The sequence below is a fragment of the Pinus tabuliformis genome, chromosome J (assembly GCF_031772625.1).
Source record: "Pinus tabuliformis cultivar Carrire ecotype Pingquan chromosome J, CPIR1, whole genome shotgun sequence".
Taxonomy (NCBI): domain Eukaryota; kingdom Viridiplantae; phylum Streptophyta; class Pinopsida; order Pinales; family Pinaceae; genus Pinus; species Pinus tabuliformis.
In genome coordinates this window covers 205933615-205950791 of record NC_142295.1, presented here as the reverse complement: position 1 = coordinate 205950791, position 17177 = coordinate 205933615, and the positions used below count along the sequence as shown (strand labels likewise).

The window sequence follows — 17177 nt, the reverse complement described above, 5'->3', positions numbered from 1 at the left end:
GAGGTTGATGGGGAATTCACACAAATTGCATTAACGCCTCCCGGTACTCAATATGTCATGAGAGGGCAGGGAGGCCAATCCCTATACCAACGACCAAGTGTTAATAATTAATTCCCATGTGTAAATCTACTGCCAGGTTCATCATCTCCATTAGGGTTCCACCGTCGAAAATCTTTATTTTTGAGGAATTTTCGAATTTATGATTTAATCCATTTTTTATTAGCTCAAAATTAATTATTTTAAACTAATTTCCTCAAAAAATTGACTTTGACTTAACCAACAAGGCCCAAGGGTCTAATTTTTCTTGAAATTTCCAATATTCCCCTGGTGGGGACCTGCAAAAATCAATTTCTTTGATACCCACGAATTTTTGACTTGGAGAATTTAATTTCTCTAGGACTTAATTTTGACTCTAATTAATTAAATTTATGGCTTATGATTTTAATTTATTTTTGTCAGAAAATTTAATTAATTGACACTTGAGGAGATTAAATATTTTTTCCCACCCTCTAATATGTTAGTCATGGTGTCTAAATATAGAAGACCATGCACTAAAATATTTTTACCTAAGATAATTACATTTCAACTCTCAAAGAGAACACCTATTTGTTATAGCCCCCCAATTTATTACCCAATTCTGTGACTCAATATGATCTAGTAGACCAAGTGATTTGTAATAAAATAATTTAGCCAATTAACTTAAATTATTCCCAAATCACTTTTACAAAAGACTCGATTAAAACGCTACGACTCACCTAAGACCTTGATGATAAATTCCACTCTAACTTTGGGGTGAGGCTGAAGGGAAAAACTCTGCTGATCATTCGTGTTTAGAAACACAAATAAATCAATGAGACAAAAAATCTCCTAGAATGAAATTCGTCGCCAAAATAATAGGCTTACTTAGGTTGTTACATACATATATGATCTTACTAACATCATTTACATTAAAATTTTGCAGAATGGGTTTTCAACTCGAATAGACTAACGACTGTCGATAATGAATCCAGGATATTTGATTGCTCAAACATAATAGAATCCTTTTGCAAAAAATGTATACTACTATAAAGTAGTTGACACGACACGAACTGCTTATTGCATAACATGTCAAACTTCAGGTCAATATTCATAGTGGTGATTTTCAAGGTCTCAATAAAGTGTTCATAAGCACATGATAAGCTTTTTAGTGTGATTACGACCATGTCCTCCTCTTGCATCATGGCCAATAAGTGTTCTTTAATATATATATATTATTTTTTTTAGTAAATGCTCCTATAAGGTTGCAATCTCATACAATGTGATTAAAAATAACATTCTTTTTGGAGAAAGCGTTGCCTTTGTTCGAATTCTTATGTAACTATCTCAAATGCTTCCAAATCCCCACTGGAATCTCAAATAACATTATTGGTTTTTTTGTTGTTGTCATACTCTTCAAACTTATCCTAGTCTCTACCCATAGCTTGTGGTTGGATATCTTTACCTCCGATGATAGCAGCCAAGCTCCTATACTCACATATGGCCAACGTACATTGCTCATACGTATTGTGGTTCTTACTAGAGAATATCTAACTGCTTTTCAACATGATGTTAGGTAAAGAGGCCATTGACACAAGTCAAAAAATGCAGTAATACATAACGAAACATAGTAAAATGCTGGAAAGATGGAGTAAGAACACCTGTATACTAGCTCTAAACACAAGTAGGACCAACGCATCCGTGAAAAAACACATTTTTGAGCCCGAAATCAGCCCCAGATCCACATATTTTGATAAATTCGCTCAAAAACAACAACAAAACTCAAAGATATGCTCACAAACAGCGTTAGAACATGCAGATTTTGACAGATCTGCTCAGAAACAGCACCGAATCATGCAGATTTTGACAGAGTTGATAAAAGCAACATAAAAAAATAGTTAATTTCTCTTTGGATTTGTTGAGAATTAATAAACGACAGCTGAAACTTCCAGATCTGCAAATCTGGGCAGCAATAGCTTAGATTTGCTTACAATTCCTCTGTAGTCAAGAAACTTGAGAAATTTGCCTGAGTTACTGTCCAATGAGACTGTACTGAGCAGCAATAGCTTAGATTTGTTTCCAATTCCTCTGTAGTCAAGAAACTTGAGAAATTTGCCTGAGTTCCTGTTACTGTCCAATGAGACTGTACAGCTTAGCTTTTGGTAGTAAAACTTCTTTGGTTACTTCCATACATTCAATTTCTACTTTGGCATTTTGATTTGCTGTCATACTATCTGTACTATCAGTCCTGCCCTAGCAGTGGATCTGTACGATTGGAGACTCATTTTTGGAACTACAAAAAGCTAAATCAATACCTGTTTTTGGTGAAACCCTTTTGGCTCTCTTATGTGTTACTCTTATCGATCCCCCGATTTGTCTCTGCCAACAGTGTCTGCCAACAGTGCTTGGGGTTTCATGCTCTTAGAGTCCATGGCTCTTACTGAGCTATGATACCATATCACGATAAACAGAAATTGAACAGAGAGAAAACCAAAATGAATTAGAGACAGTTCTCTGCATTGGATTAATAAAATAGGGAGTGAAAGCCTCTTTATAAATGGTGACAAGCTAGTTGAGTTAATCCACTTTATGAATGTAGGAGAAACTAGTTGAGTCAATCCACTTTATGAATGTGGGAGAAACATGCTAAAGTGAAATCAAATATAAAAACTTAAAATAACCTAAAGTTGAAATGACTTATTAAATCTATGTGATATTATTTTAACTAAAACAACCTTTGGTCATGTTACACTTGGCTGTGCAAATCCATGGATGGATTTACTAGGCCTCCGTAACCCAGTTCTTAATCATTGACTCAAGTGAAGTACCGCTGATGAAATGCCCCATCAGTAGGAATGAATTTTTTGTTTCCAAAGTGTTGATGATCAATATCCATCCTAGAAGAATTAGAGATTTTTGTTTGAAATTCCTTTCAAGCCAGCACATATGGTTGCCTAGCTGCAATTGAAATGGTTGAGCTATGTTGCATGGGAAACCCGTTCCCCCCCTCTCCTAACAAGGGAGGTCTCAACCTGTGGTGCTTTAAGGATGACCACCAACACTAGAATGCTTAATGCAATTCATGGAACTCTTCCAAAACTGGCAAGAAGCTGAAGTCTTCTGCTAGAAGAAGTGTCCTCAATTCTTTGAAGAGGAAGAATCTCAGTCTGAAAAGGGAGGTATCACCCCTTATAGATGGTTTAAAGCTGACCACCAACCAAAGGCATGCTCAGGGGCATCTCTATCTCTGGCTACAACTCTGAATCTGGTATGGCAGGTTGTGGCTTAGGCTCGCTTGATGTGGCCTTGAATCTTGTATATGACCATCACTTCTCCCCCTGTCAGATATAAGGTAAGAAGATGGAGAAAACTCAACTGCAACACTGTTCAATACTCTAGAACAAGTTTTGACATATCATTGAAATATCTTCGTGGCCGTTGAAGCCCATTGCCAAGAAGCAATCCATCCAAGATGAATCTTTGTTCTTGCAGGAGGCTTGTTTTTGAAGCATCTATTTGAAGAATGATTATGCTGACCACAATGCTTGCACGGGTGAAGATCAAAACAATGATCTTTCACATGGCCAACTTGGTTACAATGTTGGCATTTCACAATCCGTTGTTGTGGAAGAGGAGCAAGAATAGTTGAAGATGAACCATCTTGAAGAAATCCAACATTCTGAAATTTGATGGGCTTTGAGTAATCTGGAATATGAAAGGACGCCTCCTTATCATATCCAAGACTTGTTTTGTGCTTATTGCTGACAAGCTCTTCCCAAGGTTTGATGATTGGCTTGGGAAGTGCAGGTTGAATTTCCACACCTGTATGCAAATCTGCTTTTGAAATGGACACTTGATCTGAATCAACCTCAACTTTACTGACTTGATGACTTGTTGGCTACTGATAGGATCCTATTTCAAAGTCAAATAGGGGATTGTTCTGAACAAAAGCAAGTTCAAAAGGATGTCTTTTCTATTGTAACTCATCTTGCTGAAGCTGTGATTCGAGCTGCAAAAATTCTATATTTTTTGTGCATTATGCAAACAGGTCTGAACATCAAAGAGAGTGTCTTCGCTGATGTTTACCATCCCATCAACAATGGAATGTATTAAAGTATTCAACAACTCTATTGCATCATCAATCCTAGCCATTTTCTCCAATATTATAATTAATACCTTAGGCTAGAAATTGCACAAAATTTTTTGGACTATAACTGCAACGTACAACCCTTTAATTGTTGCTACACAATCTTAATGCATATGCTATAATTAAAAAAAAATGGAGGGACATGCCAATGCATATAATAATTTCAATGCAAGATTAAACTCTTCTACAGGGATTTAATATCAATGCACACCAATCACAAATTCGAATCACAAAGCTCCACGCTTACTGCACCATCATATATCACAGCCCAACATCCAACACATATAACACTATGCCAAGATAGCAGCCTATAACACTATACAACAACACATAAAATGTTATTAAAAGTTGCTAGGAGGTTCAATCAACGCAACAACGCAGTTCAATGGAGCATATATATGCCACGACCTTCACACACCATAGACTAGTTGCAACGCAGGTATACATACCATTCAAAGCATTGTAGTTTTCAAGAGTTCAACGTAGCAGAGAGCGCACATATTAACATACACAACTTTAACCAAAACTTCAACGTCGACTTACAAAGCTCCACTAGCATACGCAGAATACATCAACACATTCCACGCTCACTGTCAAGTTTTGAACAACATGTACAACAACACTCAACACACATATAAAGTTAATAAAGGACCAATGCCACACTCTATTTAGTGCTCAAATCAACCACGTTCCCGCTACGCCACTCTAAGATTGTGTTACTGCTGCATCTTCAAAAAAGGTTTCCCAAATAGAAGTGCAAGTTGAGATTGCGTTACTGCGCATCTGAGCAGTCGTTCTATTTAAATCTACCTCGGAGTTGAGAAAGGGAGAAACAACATTATTGCAGTGCTTGTTTGTTGCATTTGTCTCCCTATCATGCTCACAACTGGGGATTCCAATCACCCTCAATATATTCCAGAGATGCTTCAAACAAGTCCGAACCAATACAAGCCCGCCCCCAAAACTGTGATCAAAGCACCAGTATGAGCAATGTGTCAATCAAAATCAAGCAATCAGAAGACCTCGAGGCACCAACATCTCCATCAAAACAACAGGGAAAGCAAAACTCCTGCTCTGTATTTTTATAGGAAGTTTACAATAGTTAACAAAAGTGGGTACAAATGGAAGGGAATTCCAAGGAGAAGAGGGTGCTGGAGCCAGAGGAGGTAATACCATGGAGGAGCGAGATCTAGAACAGGTTTCATCGGAAATCGACCTTTAAGCTATGAGTATGCTGAAATATGGTGACAGATGTGCCCTCGGGATGCAAATATTTACAAAAAACAATACATTTCTGGGGTAAGCACAGAGCCGAAAGTTGGGAAACAAAAGGCATATTGCTTTATCACCTGCTATATATCATTTCATTCTAGGGTTCTGATCAAAGTCTCCACCAATTATTCGCTTCTCCCGGTGCTGGTAACAACTATGAAAACCCAAGTTATGCTTCTGCAAACAATGATTCGAGTTACAAATAGTTGTTGGAGGATATGGTGGTCCTGGCTGTGGAGGAGCAAAGTCAAATTATGCTTGCCACAAGCAAGCAATACTTTTCTGTCTCTATGTGGTGGGGTAGAACGCACCACCAAAGCACAATCATGTTTTGAAGAGTTCAATGTACAACATACCAGTCACCATTTCACCGCACCATACGTTGCTCCCTTCAATCACACTCGCACAAACTTTTCAATGCAGAATAATTACACCTTAAGTCTTGATTCCAACACTAAAATTTTTGCAGAGATTCCATGCACAGGAAATTAATTCAAGGAGGAGACACCAACACTCAATCATGAGGCGTTTAGTCTGCTAGGGATGCAGAACAAGCAACCTAACGTTCACTAAGCAGAGCAGTCCAAATGTTTTGGTTGGGAAATTAATGTGATAGAGCCAACAACATAAACTTTCACTTTGATAGGAAGAGCACAAATAGAAATCGACCCGTATAAAGCGAAGAGGTGGCAGAAAAGTATTTTAAGAACTGTACATGGCAGGGACGTTCTGGCACCTTTTAATTGAGTGAGGATGGATAACGCTGATAAGTTCTGAGCACCAGGTTTAATTAAATTTATATGTTGTCATTTCTGAGTTGCAGGCACCACAGGGTAACGAAGACCACAAAGCTAGTGGTTGGGCAAGGCCACAAGAACAGTGGCTAAAATTGGACCAGGGCCAACAATTGCCCGCTCTGATACCGTGTTAAACATAACCATGGCGAAGACAAGAGTGTGAAGGATAAGCCTTGAAATGCATTATTATTCACAATGATACATATTTATAATATATTGGAGTGACCCTTGGTTTCATATTCCAAGTGGTCTCTTGGACTTCCTTTCACTGCTCACATTCCACACCAACCCTTAGAGGATTAGGTGTCTGACAACACTGAATCTAAATTTGTTGTACAAGTGCTCAAAACATTTGATTAATTTCAGTTTGAGTGTCTAGTCATTTAAATATTGTTATTTCAGCAACAACATTACAACAAGCAAAGCCTCCATGTTAAGAAAACAAAAAATGTAACATTTCGAAGGGTTGATCCTTAGTGGTTATTGTCCTTGTTCTTCACTTTCTTTTGGGTCTTCTACATGTTGTACATGGAATTCCAGGAGTCATTCAAGTCCCAGAGCTCCCACCATCCCAACCTCAAGCATTGTGAAAACAATTACTTGGATTGGGTACTAAATGTTTGAATAAATTCATATTCAATCAATTTCTTAAGCTAACATATGAATCTAATATCTTTACAGAACTAAGCGCTTTATAGTGGTTTTCGACACAACAGTAAATGTCTGTAAAACCTTTTGTGGAGGGAATGCCTTTTATGTTTCAACATAATCACCATTAACAAGAAATGTGTTTTATAGTGGTTTTCCACACAACAGTAAATGTCTGTAAAACCTTTTGTGGAGGGAATGCCTTCTATGTTTTAACGTAATCATCATTAACAAGAAATACGAGGAATAATAGCTGCTATAGGGACAATTCTGTCTCATAGACCCTTCATGGACCTTGTTGGAAAATGAAAATAGTTACACTTAAGATTCCTAAATCCAAACAACATTTTTCTCATTTCAAGCGGCCAATAGCGCTTTTTTGAATTGCTTCAGCTTTTTCAGGATTGGCAAGTGTAAGGGCTATGCATAATACTATATAGTTTAGCTTATTATACTTACAAGCTTGAAGCAACTGCAAATGCTTATGTTGAATTTAAAATTTTTAATATTCTTTTAATATATATATATATATATATATATAATTGCGATCCCCAACTTGTCATTCCTTCAAACATGTGGGGATGTGCTCTAGCTGTCCCAGGAATGTGTCCCCTATATATATATATATAATTGCGATCCCCAACTTGTCATTCCTTCAAACATGTGGGGATGTGCTCTAGCTGTCCCAGGAATGTGTCCCCTCATCACCATCGTTACTCTGTTCCGAAAACGAGTGCAACATAGGTTATGAGTGGAACAATGTAATTGGTTTTGTGTAGCCCCAAAAAGTGTACTTAAAAGCATCATGGAGTGTATTTATATGTTCCAAGATTGATGATTATTAGTATTTTCTAGATGAAATAATTTGTAGCTAATACTGCAGTGTATTTGAAAAGGATTTCATACTACAATTGAGAGCAGGACGGTTTGCACGATGATGCTACTCTATTATATTCAAAACCTCAATACAATTTCATTACCATCGACGTAAGCCTGGGTCATCAAACCATGAAGGCCCACATATGTATTTCCTTGATTTCTACATTGGAGTAATAATATGATTTTCAGATGCATGTTTAAGATCTTTGTATTCCGGTGATGCCAGGGATAGACAAATCTATTATCAGTTTTTAGAATTGAAGTCCTGTCAAAATGTTTCTTGGAATCAAACATTTGAACGAAAATGTTGGTTTCTTGGACTTTACATACTTACAATCCTCATTCATCCAACCATATCAAATTTGGAGCATCGGGCCTTGTTTTTCATTGAACATTTTTATCTTATCACCTTTATTTTACATGAAAAAACTTTATATTCAATATTTGGAAGTCTGAAATCACAATATACATTGTACTGCCTTTAGGACTCGTTTTGAACCAAAAGGGTTCTATACTAGACAACTTTTAGTTTGTCATCCCTACTTGCTAATTGTGGTCTTCGTGGGTCATTTAAGTCCATCGGGACTCGGGACTCAAGGACTTGTTGGCCATCCCCAAGATGTTCCTGGCAGATTTCAGGGATGTTCCAGGCAGATTTCAGAGATTTTCTAGGCAATTTTCAGGGATTTTCGGGACACATATCTTCCATTTTGACACTCTCTGACGATATGATCATTTTTCCCATTCATTATTTTTGTATTGTAGTTGTTAAACATAACCATGGCGAAGACAAGAGTGTGAAGGATAAGCCTTGAAATGTGTTATTATTCACAATGATACATATTTATAATACATTGGAGTGACTTGTGGTTTCATATTCCAAGCTATGAAACTGGATTTGCTGGAAATGGCCTGCGTGTCCGAATCCCACGAATCAGACACGATTCGTTGGAGATTCAAATCCCAGAATGGGACACGTCGTGTCCTAACAGGACACGCTCGAATCCCGTACGTGTCCCGATTTTGGGATTCGAATCCCAAAAAAATGAAACCCGCGGGCATAAAAAAGCGTTGTTCTTTCATTCATTTACCATTTCTCTCTTTCAGTTTTGCATACATTGAGTTGTGGGCAAGGAGCCAAGGGTTTGGAGCAAGGAGCTAAGGGTGTGGAGCGTTCGGCAAGGAGATTCAAGTAGCAATTAAGTGCATTTCATCTCTATTTTTTTGCATTTCTATTATAGCAATTTGTATATGATTTTTTTTTACAAATTTGTGCATGTTTTGTTTATTTTTTTTACAAAGTTCATTGCTCAATCAAGGGCAGCAGTTAGGGGGCAAAGGAAGGGGAAGAATGTCTCCATTGGAGATGCCCCTCCTCCCCCAATATCATTAGAGTCTGCTGCAAGTAATGTTGAGGGAAGAGGAGGACCTAAAGACGGCATTGAGAAATATCCCTTGTGGAAATATGTCACAAGAGAGGATGGGACAAGCACCAAGGGGAAGGGACGAGGCAATGTGCAATGGAGATGCAACTTTTGCCACATTGCTTTCAAAAGCACATATTACCGTGTGAAAGGCCATTTGTTGGCTTTACCAGGTTGTGGAATTGGAGCTTGTAAAGCTGTTCCTTTACAAAAGAGGAAAGAAATGGAAAAGGAGTTCATTGTTGGTATGGCAAATGTGGCTGCAAAATCAAGAAAAACCAAGAATGAAAACCCCCTTCCATTTTGAGGAAAGGCACCACCAAATTTCCATTTGAGAGTTCTATTAGGGGACAAGCAGCAAAAAGAAGAGCAATTTCACTTGGTCTAATGGACAAGATTTTTCAAAAAGAGAAACGGGAAGAGATTGATCTCACCATTGCCTTCTTTTTCTATCAAAACTTCATATCATTTAATGTTGCACGCTCACCTCTATTTATTGAGATGTGTCGAGCTCTAACTCACGGGTCTCCATGATGGTATGTGCTTCCTAGTTCAGAGAAGCTTAGAACCACATTGTTGATGAAGGCAAAAAAGAGATGCAAAAAATGCTTGAGCCTATTAAAGCATCATGGCCAACATCTGGAGTTAGCATTGTTTCTGATGGATGGACAGATCTAGCACGACACCCAATCATCAACTTCATGGTGTCTTCCTTGAATGGTCCAGTTTTCTTGAAAGCAGTGGATACACTTGGAGAGTACAAGGATGCACAATTTATGGGTGAGTTATTTATTAAAGTTATTGAAGATGTAGGTGTTGATTCTTGTGTGCAAATCATTACAGATAATGCACCTGTTTGCAAGGCTGCTGGCATGATTGTGGAAGCTAAATATCCACAAGTGTTTTGGACACCTTGCATTGTCCATTCATTGAACTTAGCACTGAAATCCATTGCTTCTGATGTGCTTTGGATTGGTAACATTATTGAGGATGCACAACATATCTGTAACTTTGTGCAAAATCATACAAATGCTTTCACTATCTACAAGGAGTACAACAATCTATCATTGTTGAAGATTGCTGATACACGGTTTGCCTCTTCATTCATGATGTTGAAGAGGTTGAGGGAGGTCAAGACCGCTCTTGGGGCCATGGTTATTTATGAGTTTTGGTCTTTTTGGAGAAAGACAGATCAAGTAGCCTCTAAAAGAGTGAAGGACACAGTGCTAGATGATGCTTGGTGGGAGAGGGTAGATCTAATTATTCAGATCATGGACCCTATCATTTCTTTGCTTCGATTTGCAGATACAGACAAACCCATCCTAGGAGAGGTTTATGAGGGATGGGATTCCATGATTGAGTCTGTGAGGAGCATTATTCTACAGAGTGAGTGCCCCAAGTATGAGACATCACCAGAGGCCTTCTGTGGTACTATACAAGATATTCTTGTCAGCAGATGGGACAAGAATTGCACACCTTTACATTGTTTGGCTCACTCATTGAACCCAAAATACTACAGCCATGAGTGGCTGAATGGTGGACCTTCCCACAAATTCCCTCCTCACATGGATGGTGAAATCTCACAGGGGAGGAAAGATGCATTCAGGCAGGTTTTTCAGGATAGAGCATTGCTTGATGAGGTGGAGGATGCCTTTGCAGAGTTTTCCACTGGCACTGGTCGATTTGCAGGATATGATGTGATTAGAGACAAGGGGGCTAAGAAGCCCTATTCTTGGTGGGAAAATCATGGGGCAACAAGCCCTCCTCTTCAATAGTTAGCCATGAGGCTCCTCTCTCAGGTGACTTCATCCTCTTGTTGCGAGAGGAATTGGAGCACATATGGGAATTTGTATAGTGTGAAGAAGAGCAGGCTTGAGCAGTGCAGGGCAGAGACAATGGTGTATGTGCACACCAACCTTCGTCTTTTTTACAGGCAAAGGGAAGAGTGGTTGAGGGGAAAGACAAAGATGTGGGATGTCTTTCGTGATGATATGGGTCTGGACAGCAGTGTTGAGTTGGTATTGGCCAACATGGATCTCAATGAGCCCGTGCTAGAGGCTGTTAAATTTGATGACAGTGATATTTTAGAGGGGTCATCCTCCACACCAGCAGATGCAGAGGCGACTATGGATACAAGGGAGGAGGAGGATGCAGAGGAGAGTAGTGGTGAGTCTAGTGACCATGATGATGAGGACATTGATGCTGATTTTGATGATGACTATGAGGATTGTTGACTCATGAGTCATGGGATACCTATTGCCTTGAGGCTTGTATACATGTAGTTGTTTTATATTTAAATATTTTCTATTTCTATTTGCCATTGGCATTGCACTACCTATGTAACACATTTTGATTTGATGACTTAATGAGAAAACTACAGTTCTCAGTGTCTTTATCTTACTATCTTGAGTTGTAAGTTGTCTTTCATTTATGAATCATGATTTATGTGACATGTATTTGAATTTTGTATGTACTATGCATGCTATAATGTTACTAACTTACTTTGTAAATAATAAAACTAACATCTAGATGAAGATCTATGTTTGAGATCAGTGAATTTGTATCATTAATGAGAATTTGTGTAAGAAATATCTAATTTTTAATATATATTTTAAATATATATATATATATTTAATAAAATAATATATAACAAATCCTACGTGTCCTGTTCCGGGGTTCAACGTGTCCGAATCCGACTCTCGAATCCCCGTATCCTACGAATCCCGAATCCCCGTGTCAGGTGACTTAGATTCCAAGTGGTCTCTCAGACTCCTTTTGACTGCTCACATTCCACACCAACCCTTAGAGGGTTAGATGTCCAACATCCCCCCCGCTAATCTGAAGGGGTAAGTATGAGTCCAAGAAGAGCGTTGTAATACAAAATGTGAAAAAATATGGATGGCAGTACTAGGCGGAATGTGCTCTCTGAAATGTTGGTATGAGGTGGTGGTTTAAGGATTACCACCAACACTCAAACGCTTAGTGCAATTCTCGAAACTCTTCCAAATCTCGCAAGAAGCTGAAATCTTCTGCTAGAGGAAGTGGCCCTAATGCTTTGGAGAGGGAGACCTTCAACTTCGAAAAGGGAGGTCTACAACTTGCATAAAAAGGGAGAACCTCAACTTAAAAAGGGAGGTCTCAACCTACGGTGCTTTAAGGATGACCACCAACACTGGAATGCTTAATGCAATTCATGGAACTTTTCCAAAACTGTCAAGACGCTGAAGTCTTCTACTAGAGGAAGTGCCCTCAATTCTTTGAAGAGAGAGAATCTCAGTCTGAAAAGGGAGGTCTCACCCCTCATAGATGGTGTAAGGATGACCCCCAACCAAAGGCATGCTCAGGGGCATCTCTGTCTCTGGCTACAACTCTGAATCTAGTATGGCAGGTTGTGGCTTAGGCTCGCTTGATGTGGCTTTGAATCTTGTATATGACTATGACTCCCCCCCTTGTCAGATACAAGGTAAGAAGATGGAGAAAACTCAACTGCAAGTCTGTTCAATACTCTAGAACAAGTTTTGACATATCACTGAAATATCTTCTTGGCTATTGAAGCCCATTGCCAAGAAGCGATCCATCCAAGATGAATCTTTGTTCTTGTAGGACGCTTGTTTTTGAAGCATCTATTTGAAGAATGAGTATGTTGACCACAATGCTTGCACGGGTGAAGATCAAAACAATGATCTTTCACATGGCCAACTTGGTCATAATGTTGGCATTTCACAATCCGCTGTTGTGGAAGAGGAGCAAGAATAGTTAAAGATGAACCGTCTTGAAGAAATCCAACACTCTAAAAGTTGATGGGCTTTGAGTACTCTGTAATATGAAAGGACGCCTCCTTATCATATCCAAGCCCTGTTTTGTGCTTATTGCTAACAAGCTCTTCCCAAGGTTCGATGATTGGCTTGGGAAGTGTAGGTTGAATTTCCACACCTATATGCAAATCTGCTTCTAAAATGAGCACTTGATCTGAATCAACCTCAACTTTACTGACTTGATGATTTGTTGGCTACTGATAGGATCCTATTTCAAAGTCAAATAGGGGATTGTTCTGAACAAAAACAAGTTTAGAAGGATGTCTTTTCTACTATAACGCATCTAGCTGAAGTTGTGATTCGAGCTGCAAAAATTCTATATTTTCTTATGCATTATGCAAACAGGTCTGAATGTCAAAGAGAGTGTCTTTGCTGATGTTTACCATCCCATCAACAATGGAATGTATTAAAGTATTCAACAACTCTATTGCATCATCAATCATAGCCATTTTCTCCAATCTTATAATTAATACCTTAGGCTAGAAATTGCACAAAATTTGTTGGACTATAACTGCAACTTACAACCCTTTAACTGTTGCTACACAATCTTAATGCATATGCTATAATTTAAAAAAAATGGAGGGGCATGCTAATGCATATAATAATTTCAATGCAAGATTAAACTGCTCCACAGGCATTTAATATCAATGCACACCCATCACAAATTCGACTCACAAAGCTCCACGCTTACTGCACCATCATATATCACGACCCAACATCCAACGCATATAACACTATGCCAAGATAGAAGCCTATAACACTATACAACAACACATAAAATGTTATTAAAAGTTGCTAGGAGGTTCAATCAACGTAACAACGTAGTTCAATGGAGAATATATATGCCACGACCTTCTCACACCACAGACCAGTTGCAATGCAGGTATACATACCATTCAAAGCATTGTAGTTTTCAAGAGTTCAACTTAGCAGAGAGCACACATATTAACATACACAACTTTAACCAAAACGTCAACGTCGACTTACAAAGCTCCACCAGCATACGCATAATACATCAATACATTCCACGCTCATTGTCAAGTTTTGAACAACATGTACAACAACAGTCAACGCACATATAAAGTTAAGAAAGGACCAATGCCACACTCGATTTAGCGCTCAAATCAACCATGTTCCCATTGCACCACTTTGAGATTGTGTTACTGCTGCATATTCAACAGAGGTTTCCAAAAAGAAGTGCAAGTTGAGATTACATTATCCTGCATCTGAGCAGTCATTCTATTTAAATCTACCTCGGAGTCGAGAGAGGGAGAAACAACATTATTGCGGTGCTTGTTTGTTGCATTTGTCTCCTTATCATGCTCACAACTGGGGATTCCAATCACCCTCAATATATTCCAAAGAGGCTTCAAACAAGTCCGAACCAATACAAGCCCGCCCTGAAAACTGTGATCAGAGCACCAGTATGAGCAATGTGTCAATCAAAATCAAGCAATCAGAAGACCTCGGGGCACCAACATCTCCATCAAAACAACAGGGAAAGAAAAACTCTTGCTATGTACTTTTATAGGAAGTTTACAATAGTTAACAAAAGCGAGTACAAATGGAAGGGAATTCCAAGGAGAAGAGGGTGCTGGAGTTGGAGGAGGTAATACCATGGAGGAGAGAGATCTAGAACATGTTTTGTCGGAAATCGACCTTTAAGCTATGAATATGCTGAAATATGGTGACAGATGTGCCCTCGGGATGCAAATATTTACAGAAAACAATACATTTCTGGGGTAAGCACAGAGCCGAAAGCTGGGAAACAAAAGGCATATTGCTTTATCGCCTGCTATATATTATTTCATTCTAGGGTTCCGGTCAAAGTCTCCACCAATTATTCGCTTCTCCCAGTTTTGGTAACAACTATGCAAACCCAAGTTATGCTTTTGCAAACAATGATTCGACTTGCAAATAGTTGTTGGAGGATATTGTGGTCTTGGCTGTGGAGGAGCAAAGTCAAATTATGCTTGCCACAAGCAAGCTATACTTTTCTGTCTCTATGTGGTGGGGTAGAACGCACCACCAAAGCACGATCATGATTTGTAAAGTTCAATGTACAACATGCCAGTCACCATTTCACAGCACCATACGCTGCTCCCTTCAATCACACTCGCACAAACTGTTCAATGCAGAATAATTACACCTTAAGTCTTGATTCCAACACTAAAATATTTGCAGAGATTCCATGCACAAGAAATTAATTCAAGGAGGAGACACCAACACTCAATCATGAGGCGTTTACTCTGCTAGGGATGCAGAGTGAGCAACCTAACATTCACTAAGCAGAGTAGTCCAAATGTTTTGGTTGGGAAATTAATGTGATAGAGCCAACAACATAAAATTTCACTTTGATAGGAAGAGCACAAATAGAAATAGACCCGTATAAAGCGAAGAGGTGGCAGAAAAGTATTTTAAGAACTGTACATGGCAGGGACATTCTGACACCTTTTAATTGAGTGAGGATGGATAATGCTGGTGAGTTATGAGCACCAGGTTTAATGAAATTTATATGTTGTCATTTCTGAGTTGCAAGTACCACAGGGTAACGAAGACCACAAAGCCAGTGGTTGGGCAAGGCCACAAGAACAAATTGGACCAGGGCCAACAATTGCTCGCTCTGATACCACGTTAAACATAACTATGGTGAAGACAAGAGTGTGAAGGATAAGCCTTGAAATGCATTATTATTCACAATGATACATATTTATAATACATTGGAGTGACCCTTGGTTTCATACTCCAAGTGGTCTCTTGGACTCCCTTTGACTGCTCATATTCCACACTAACCCTTAGAGGATTAGGTGTCTAACAACAATGAATCTAAATTTGTTGTACAAGTTGCAGCTTAACACATTTGATTAATTTCAGTTTGAGTGTCTAGTGATTTAAATATTGTTATTTCAGCAACAACAGTACAACAAGCAAAGCCTCCATGTTAAGAAAACAAAAAATATAACATTTCAAAGGGTTGATCCTCAGCGGTTATTGTTCTTTTTCTTCACTTTCTTTTGGGTCTTTTACATGTTGTACATGGATTTCCAGGAGTCATTGAAGTCCTAGAGCTTCCACCATCCCAACCTCAAGCATTGTGAAAACAATGACTTGGATTGGGTACTAAATGTTTGAATAAATTCATAGTCATTCAATTTATTTTTCTAATTAATATCTTTACAAAACTAAGTGCTTTATAGTGGTTTTCGACACAACAGTAAATGTCTGTAAAACCTTTTGTGGAGGGAATGCCTTTTATGTTTCAACATAATCACCATTAACAAGAAATATGTTTTAAATTGGTTTTCCACACAACAGTAAATGTCTGTAAAACCTTTTCTGGAGGGAATGCCTTTTATGTTTTAACATAATCATCATTAACAAGAAATATGAGGAATAATAGCTGCTACAGGGACAATTCTGTCTCATAGACCCTTAATGGACCTTGTTGGAAAATGAAAAGAGTTACACTTAAGATTCCTAAATCCAAACCGCATTTTGCTCATTTCAAGCGGCCAATAGCGCTTTTTTGAATTGCTTCAGCATTTCGAGGATTAGCAAGTGTAAGGGCTATGCATAATACTATATAGTTTAGCTTATTATACTTACAAGCTCGAAGCAACTGCAAATCATTATGTTGAATTTAAAATTTTTAATATTCTTTATATATATATATATATAATTGCCATCCCCAACTTGTCATTCCTTCAAACATGTGGGGGTATGCTCTAGCTGTCCCAGGAATGTGTCCCCTCATCACCACCGTTACTCTGTTCCGAAAACAAGTGCAACATAGGTAACAATGTAATTGGTTTTGTGTAGCCCCAAAAAGCGTACTTAAAAGCATCATGGAGTGTATTTATATGTTCCAAGATTGATGATTATTAGTATTTTCTGGATGAAATAATTTGTAGCTAGTACTGCAGTGTATTTAAAAAGGATTTCATACTACAATTGAGAGCAGGACGGTCAGCACGACGATGGTACTCTATTATATTCAAAACCTCAATGCAATTTCACTACCATCGACGTAAACCTGGGTCATCAAACCATGAAGGCCCACAGATGTATTTCCTTGATTTCTACATTGGAATAATAATATGATTTTCGGATGCATGTTTAAGATCTTTGTATCCCGGTGATGCCAGGGATAGACAAATCTATTATCAGTTTTTAGAATTGA

At 38.4% G+C, this 17177-nt stretch overlaps 1 long non-coding RNA gene across 1 annotated transcript; it reads right to left on the bottom strand.

The window, feature by feature from the left end:
* Positions 1 to 14076: 14076 nt before the first annotated feature.
* LOC149226403 (uncharacterized) lies at positions 14077 to 15243 on the bottom strand. Its single transcript, XR_016247027.1, has 2 exons — positions 14614 to 15243; positions 14077 to 14404 (listed from the first exon to the last, which is right to left on the bottom strand). It is a non-coding gene; the product is annotated as an uncharacterized LOC149226403 (long non-coding RNA).
* Positions 15244 to 17177: the final 1934 nt, after the last annotated feature.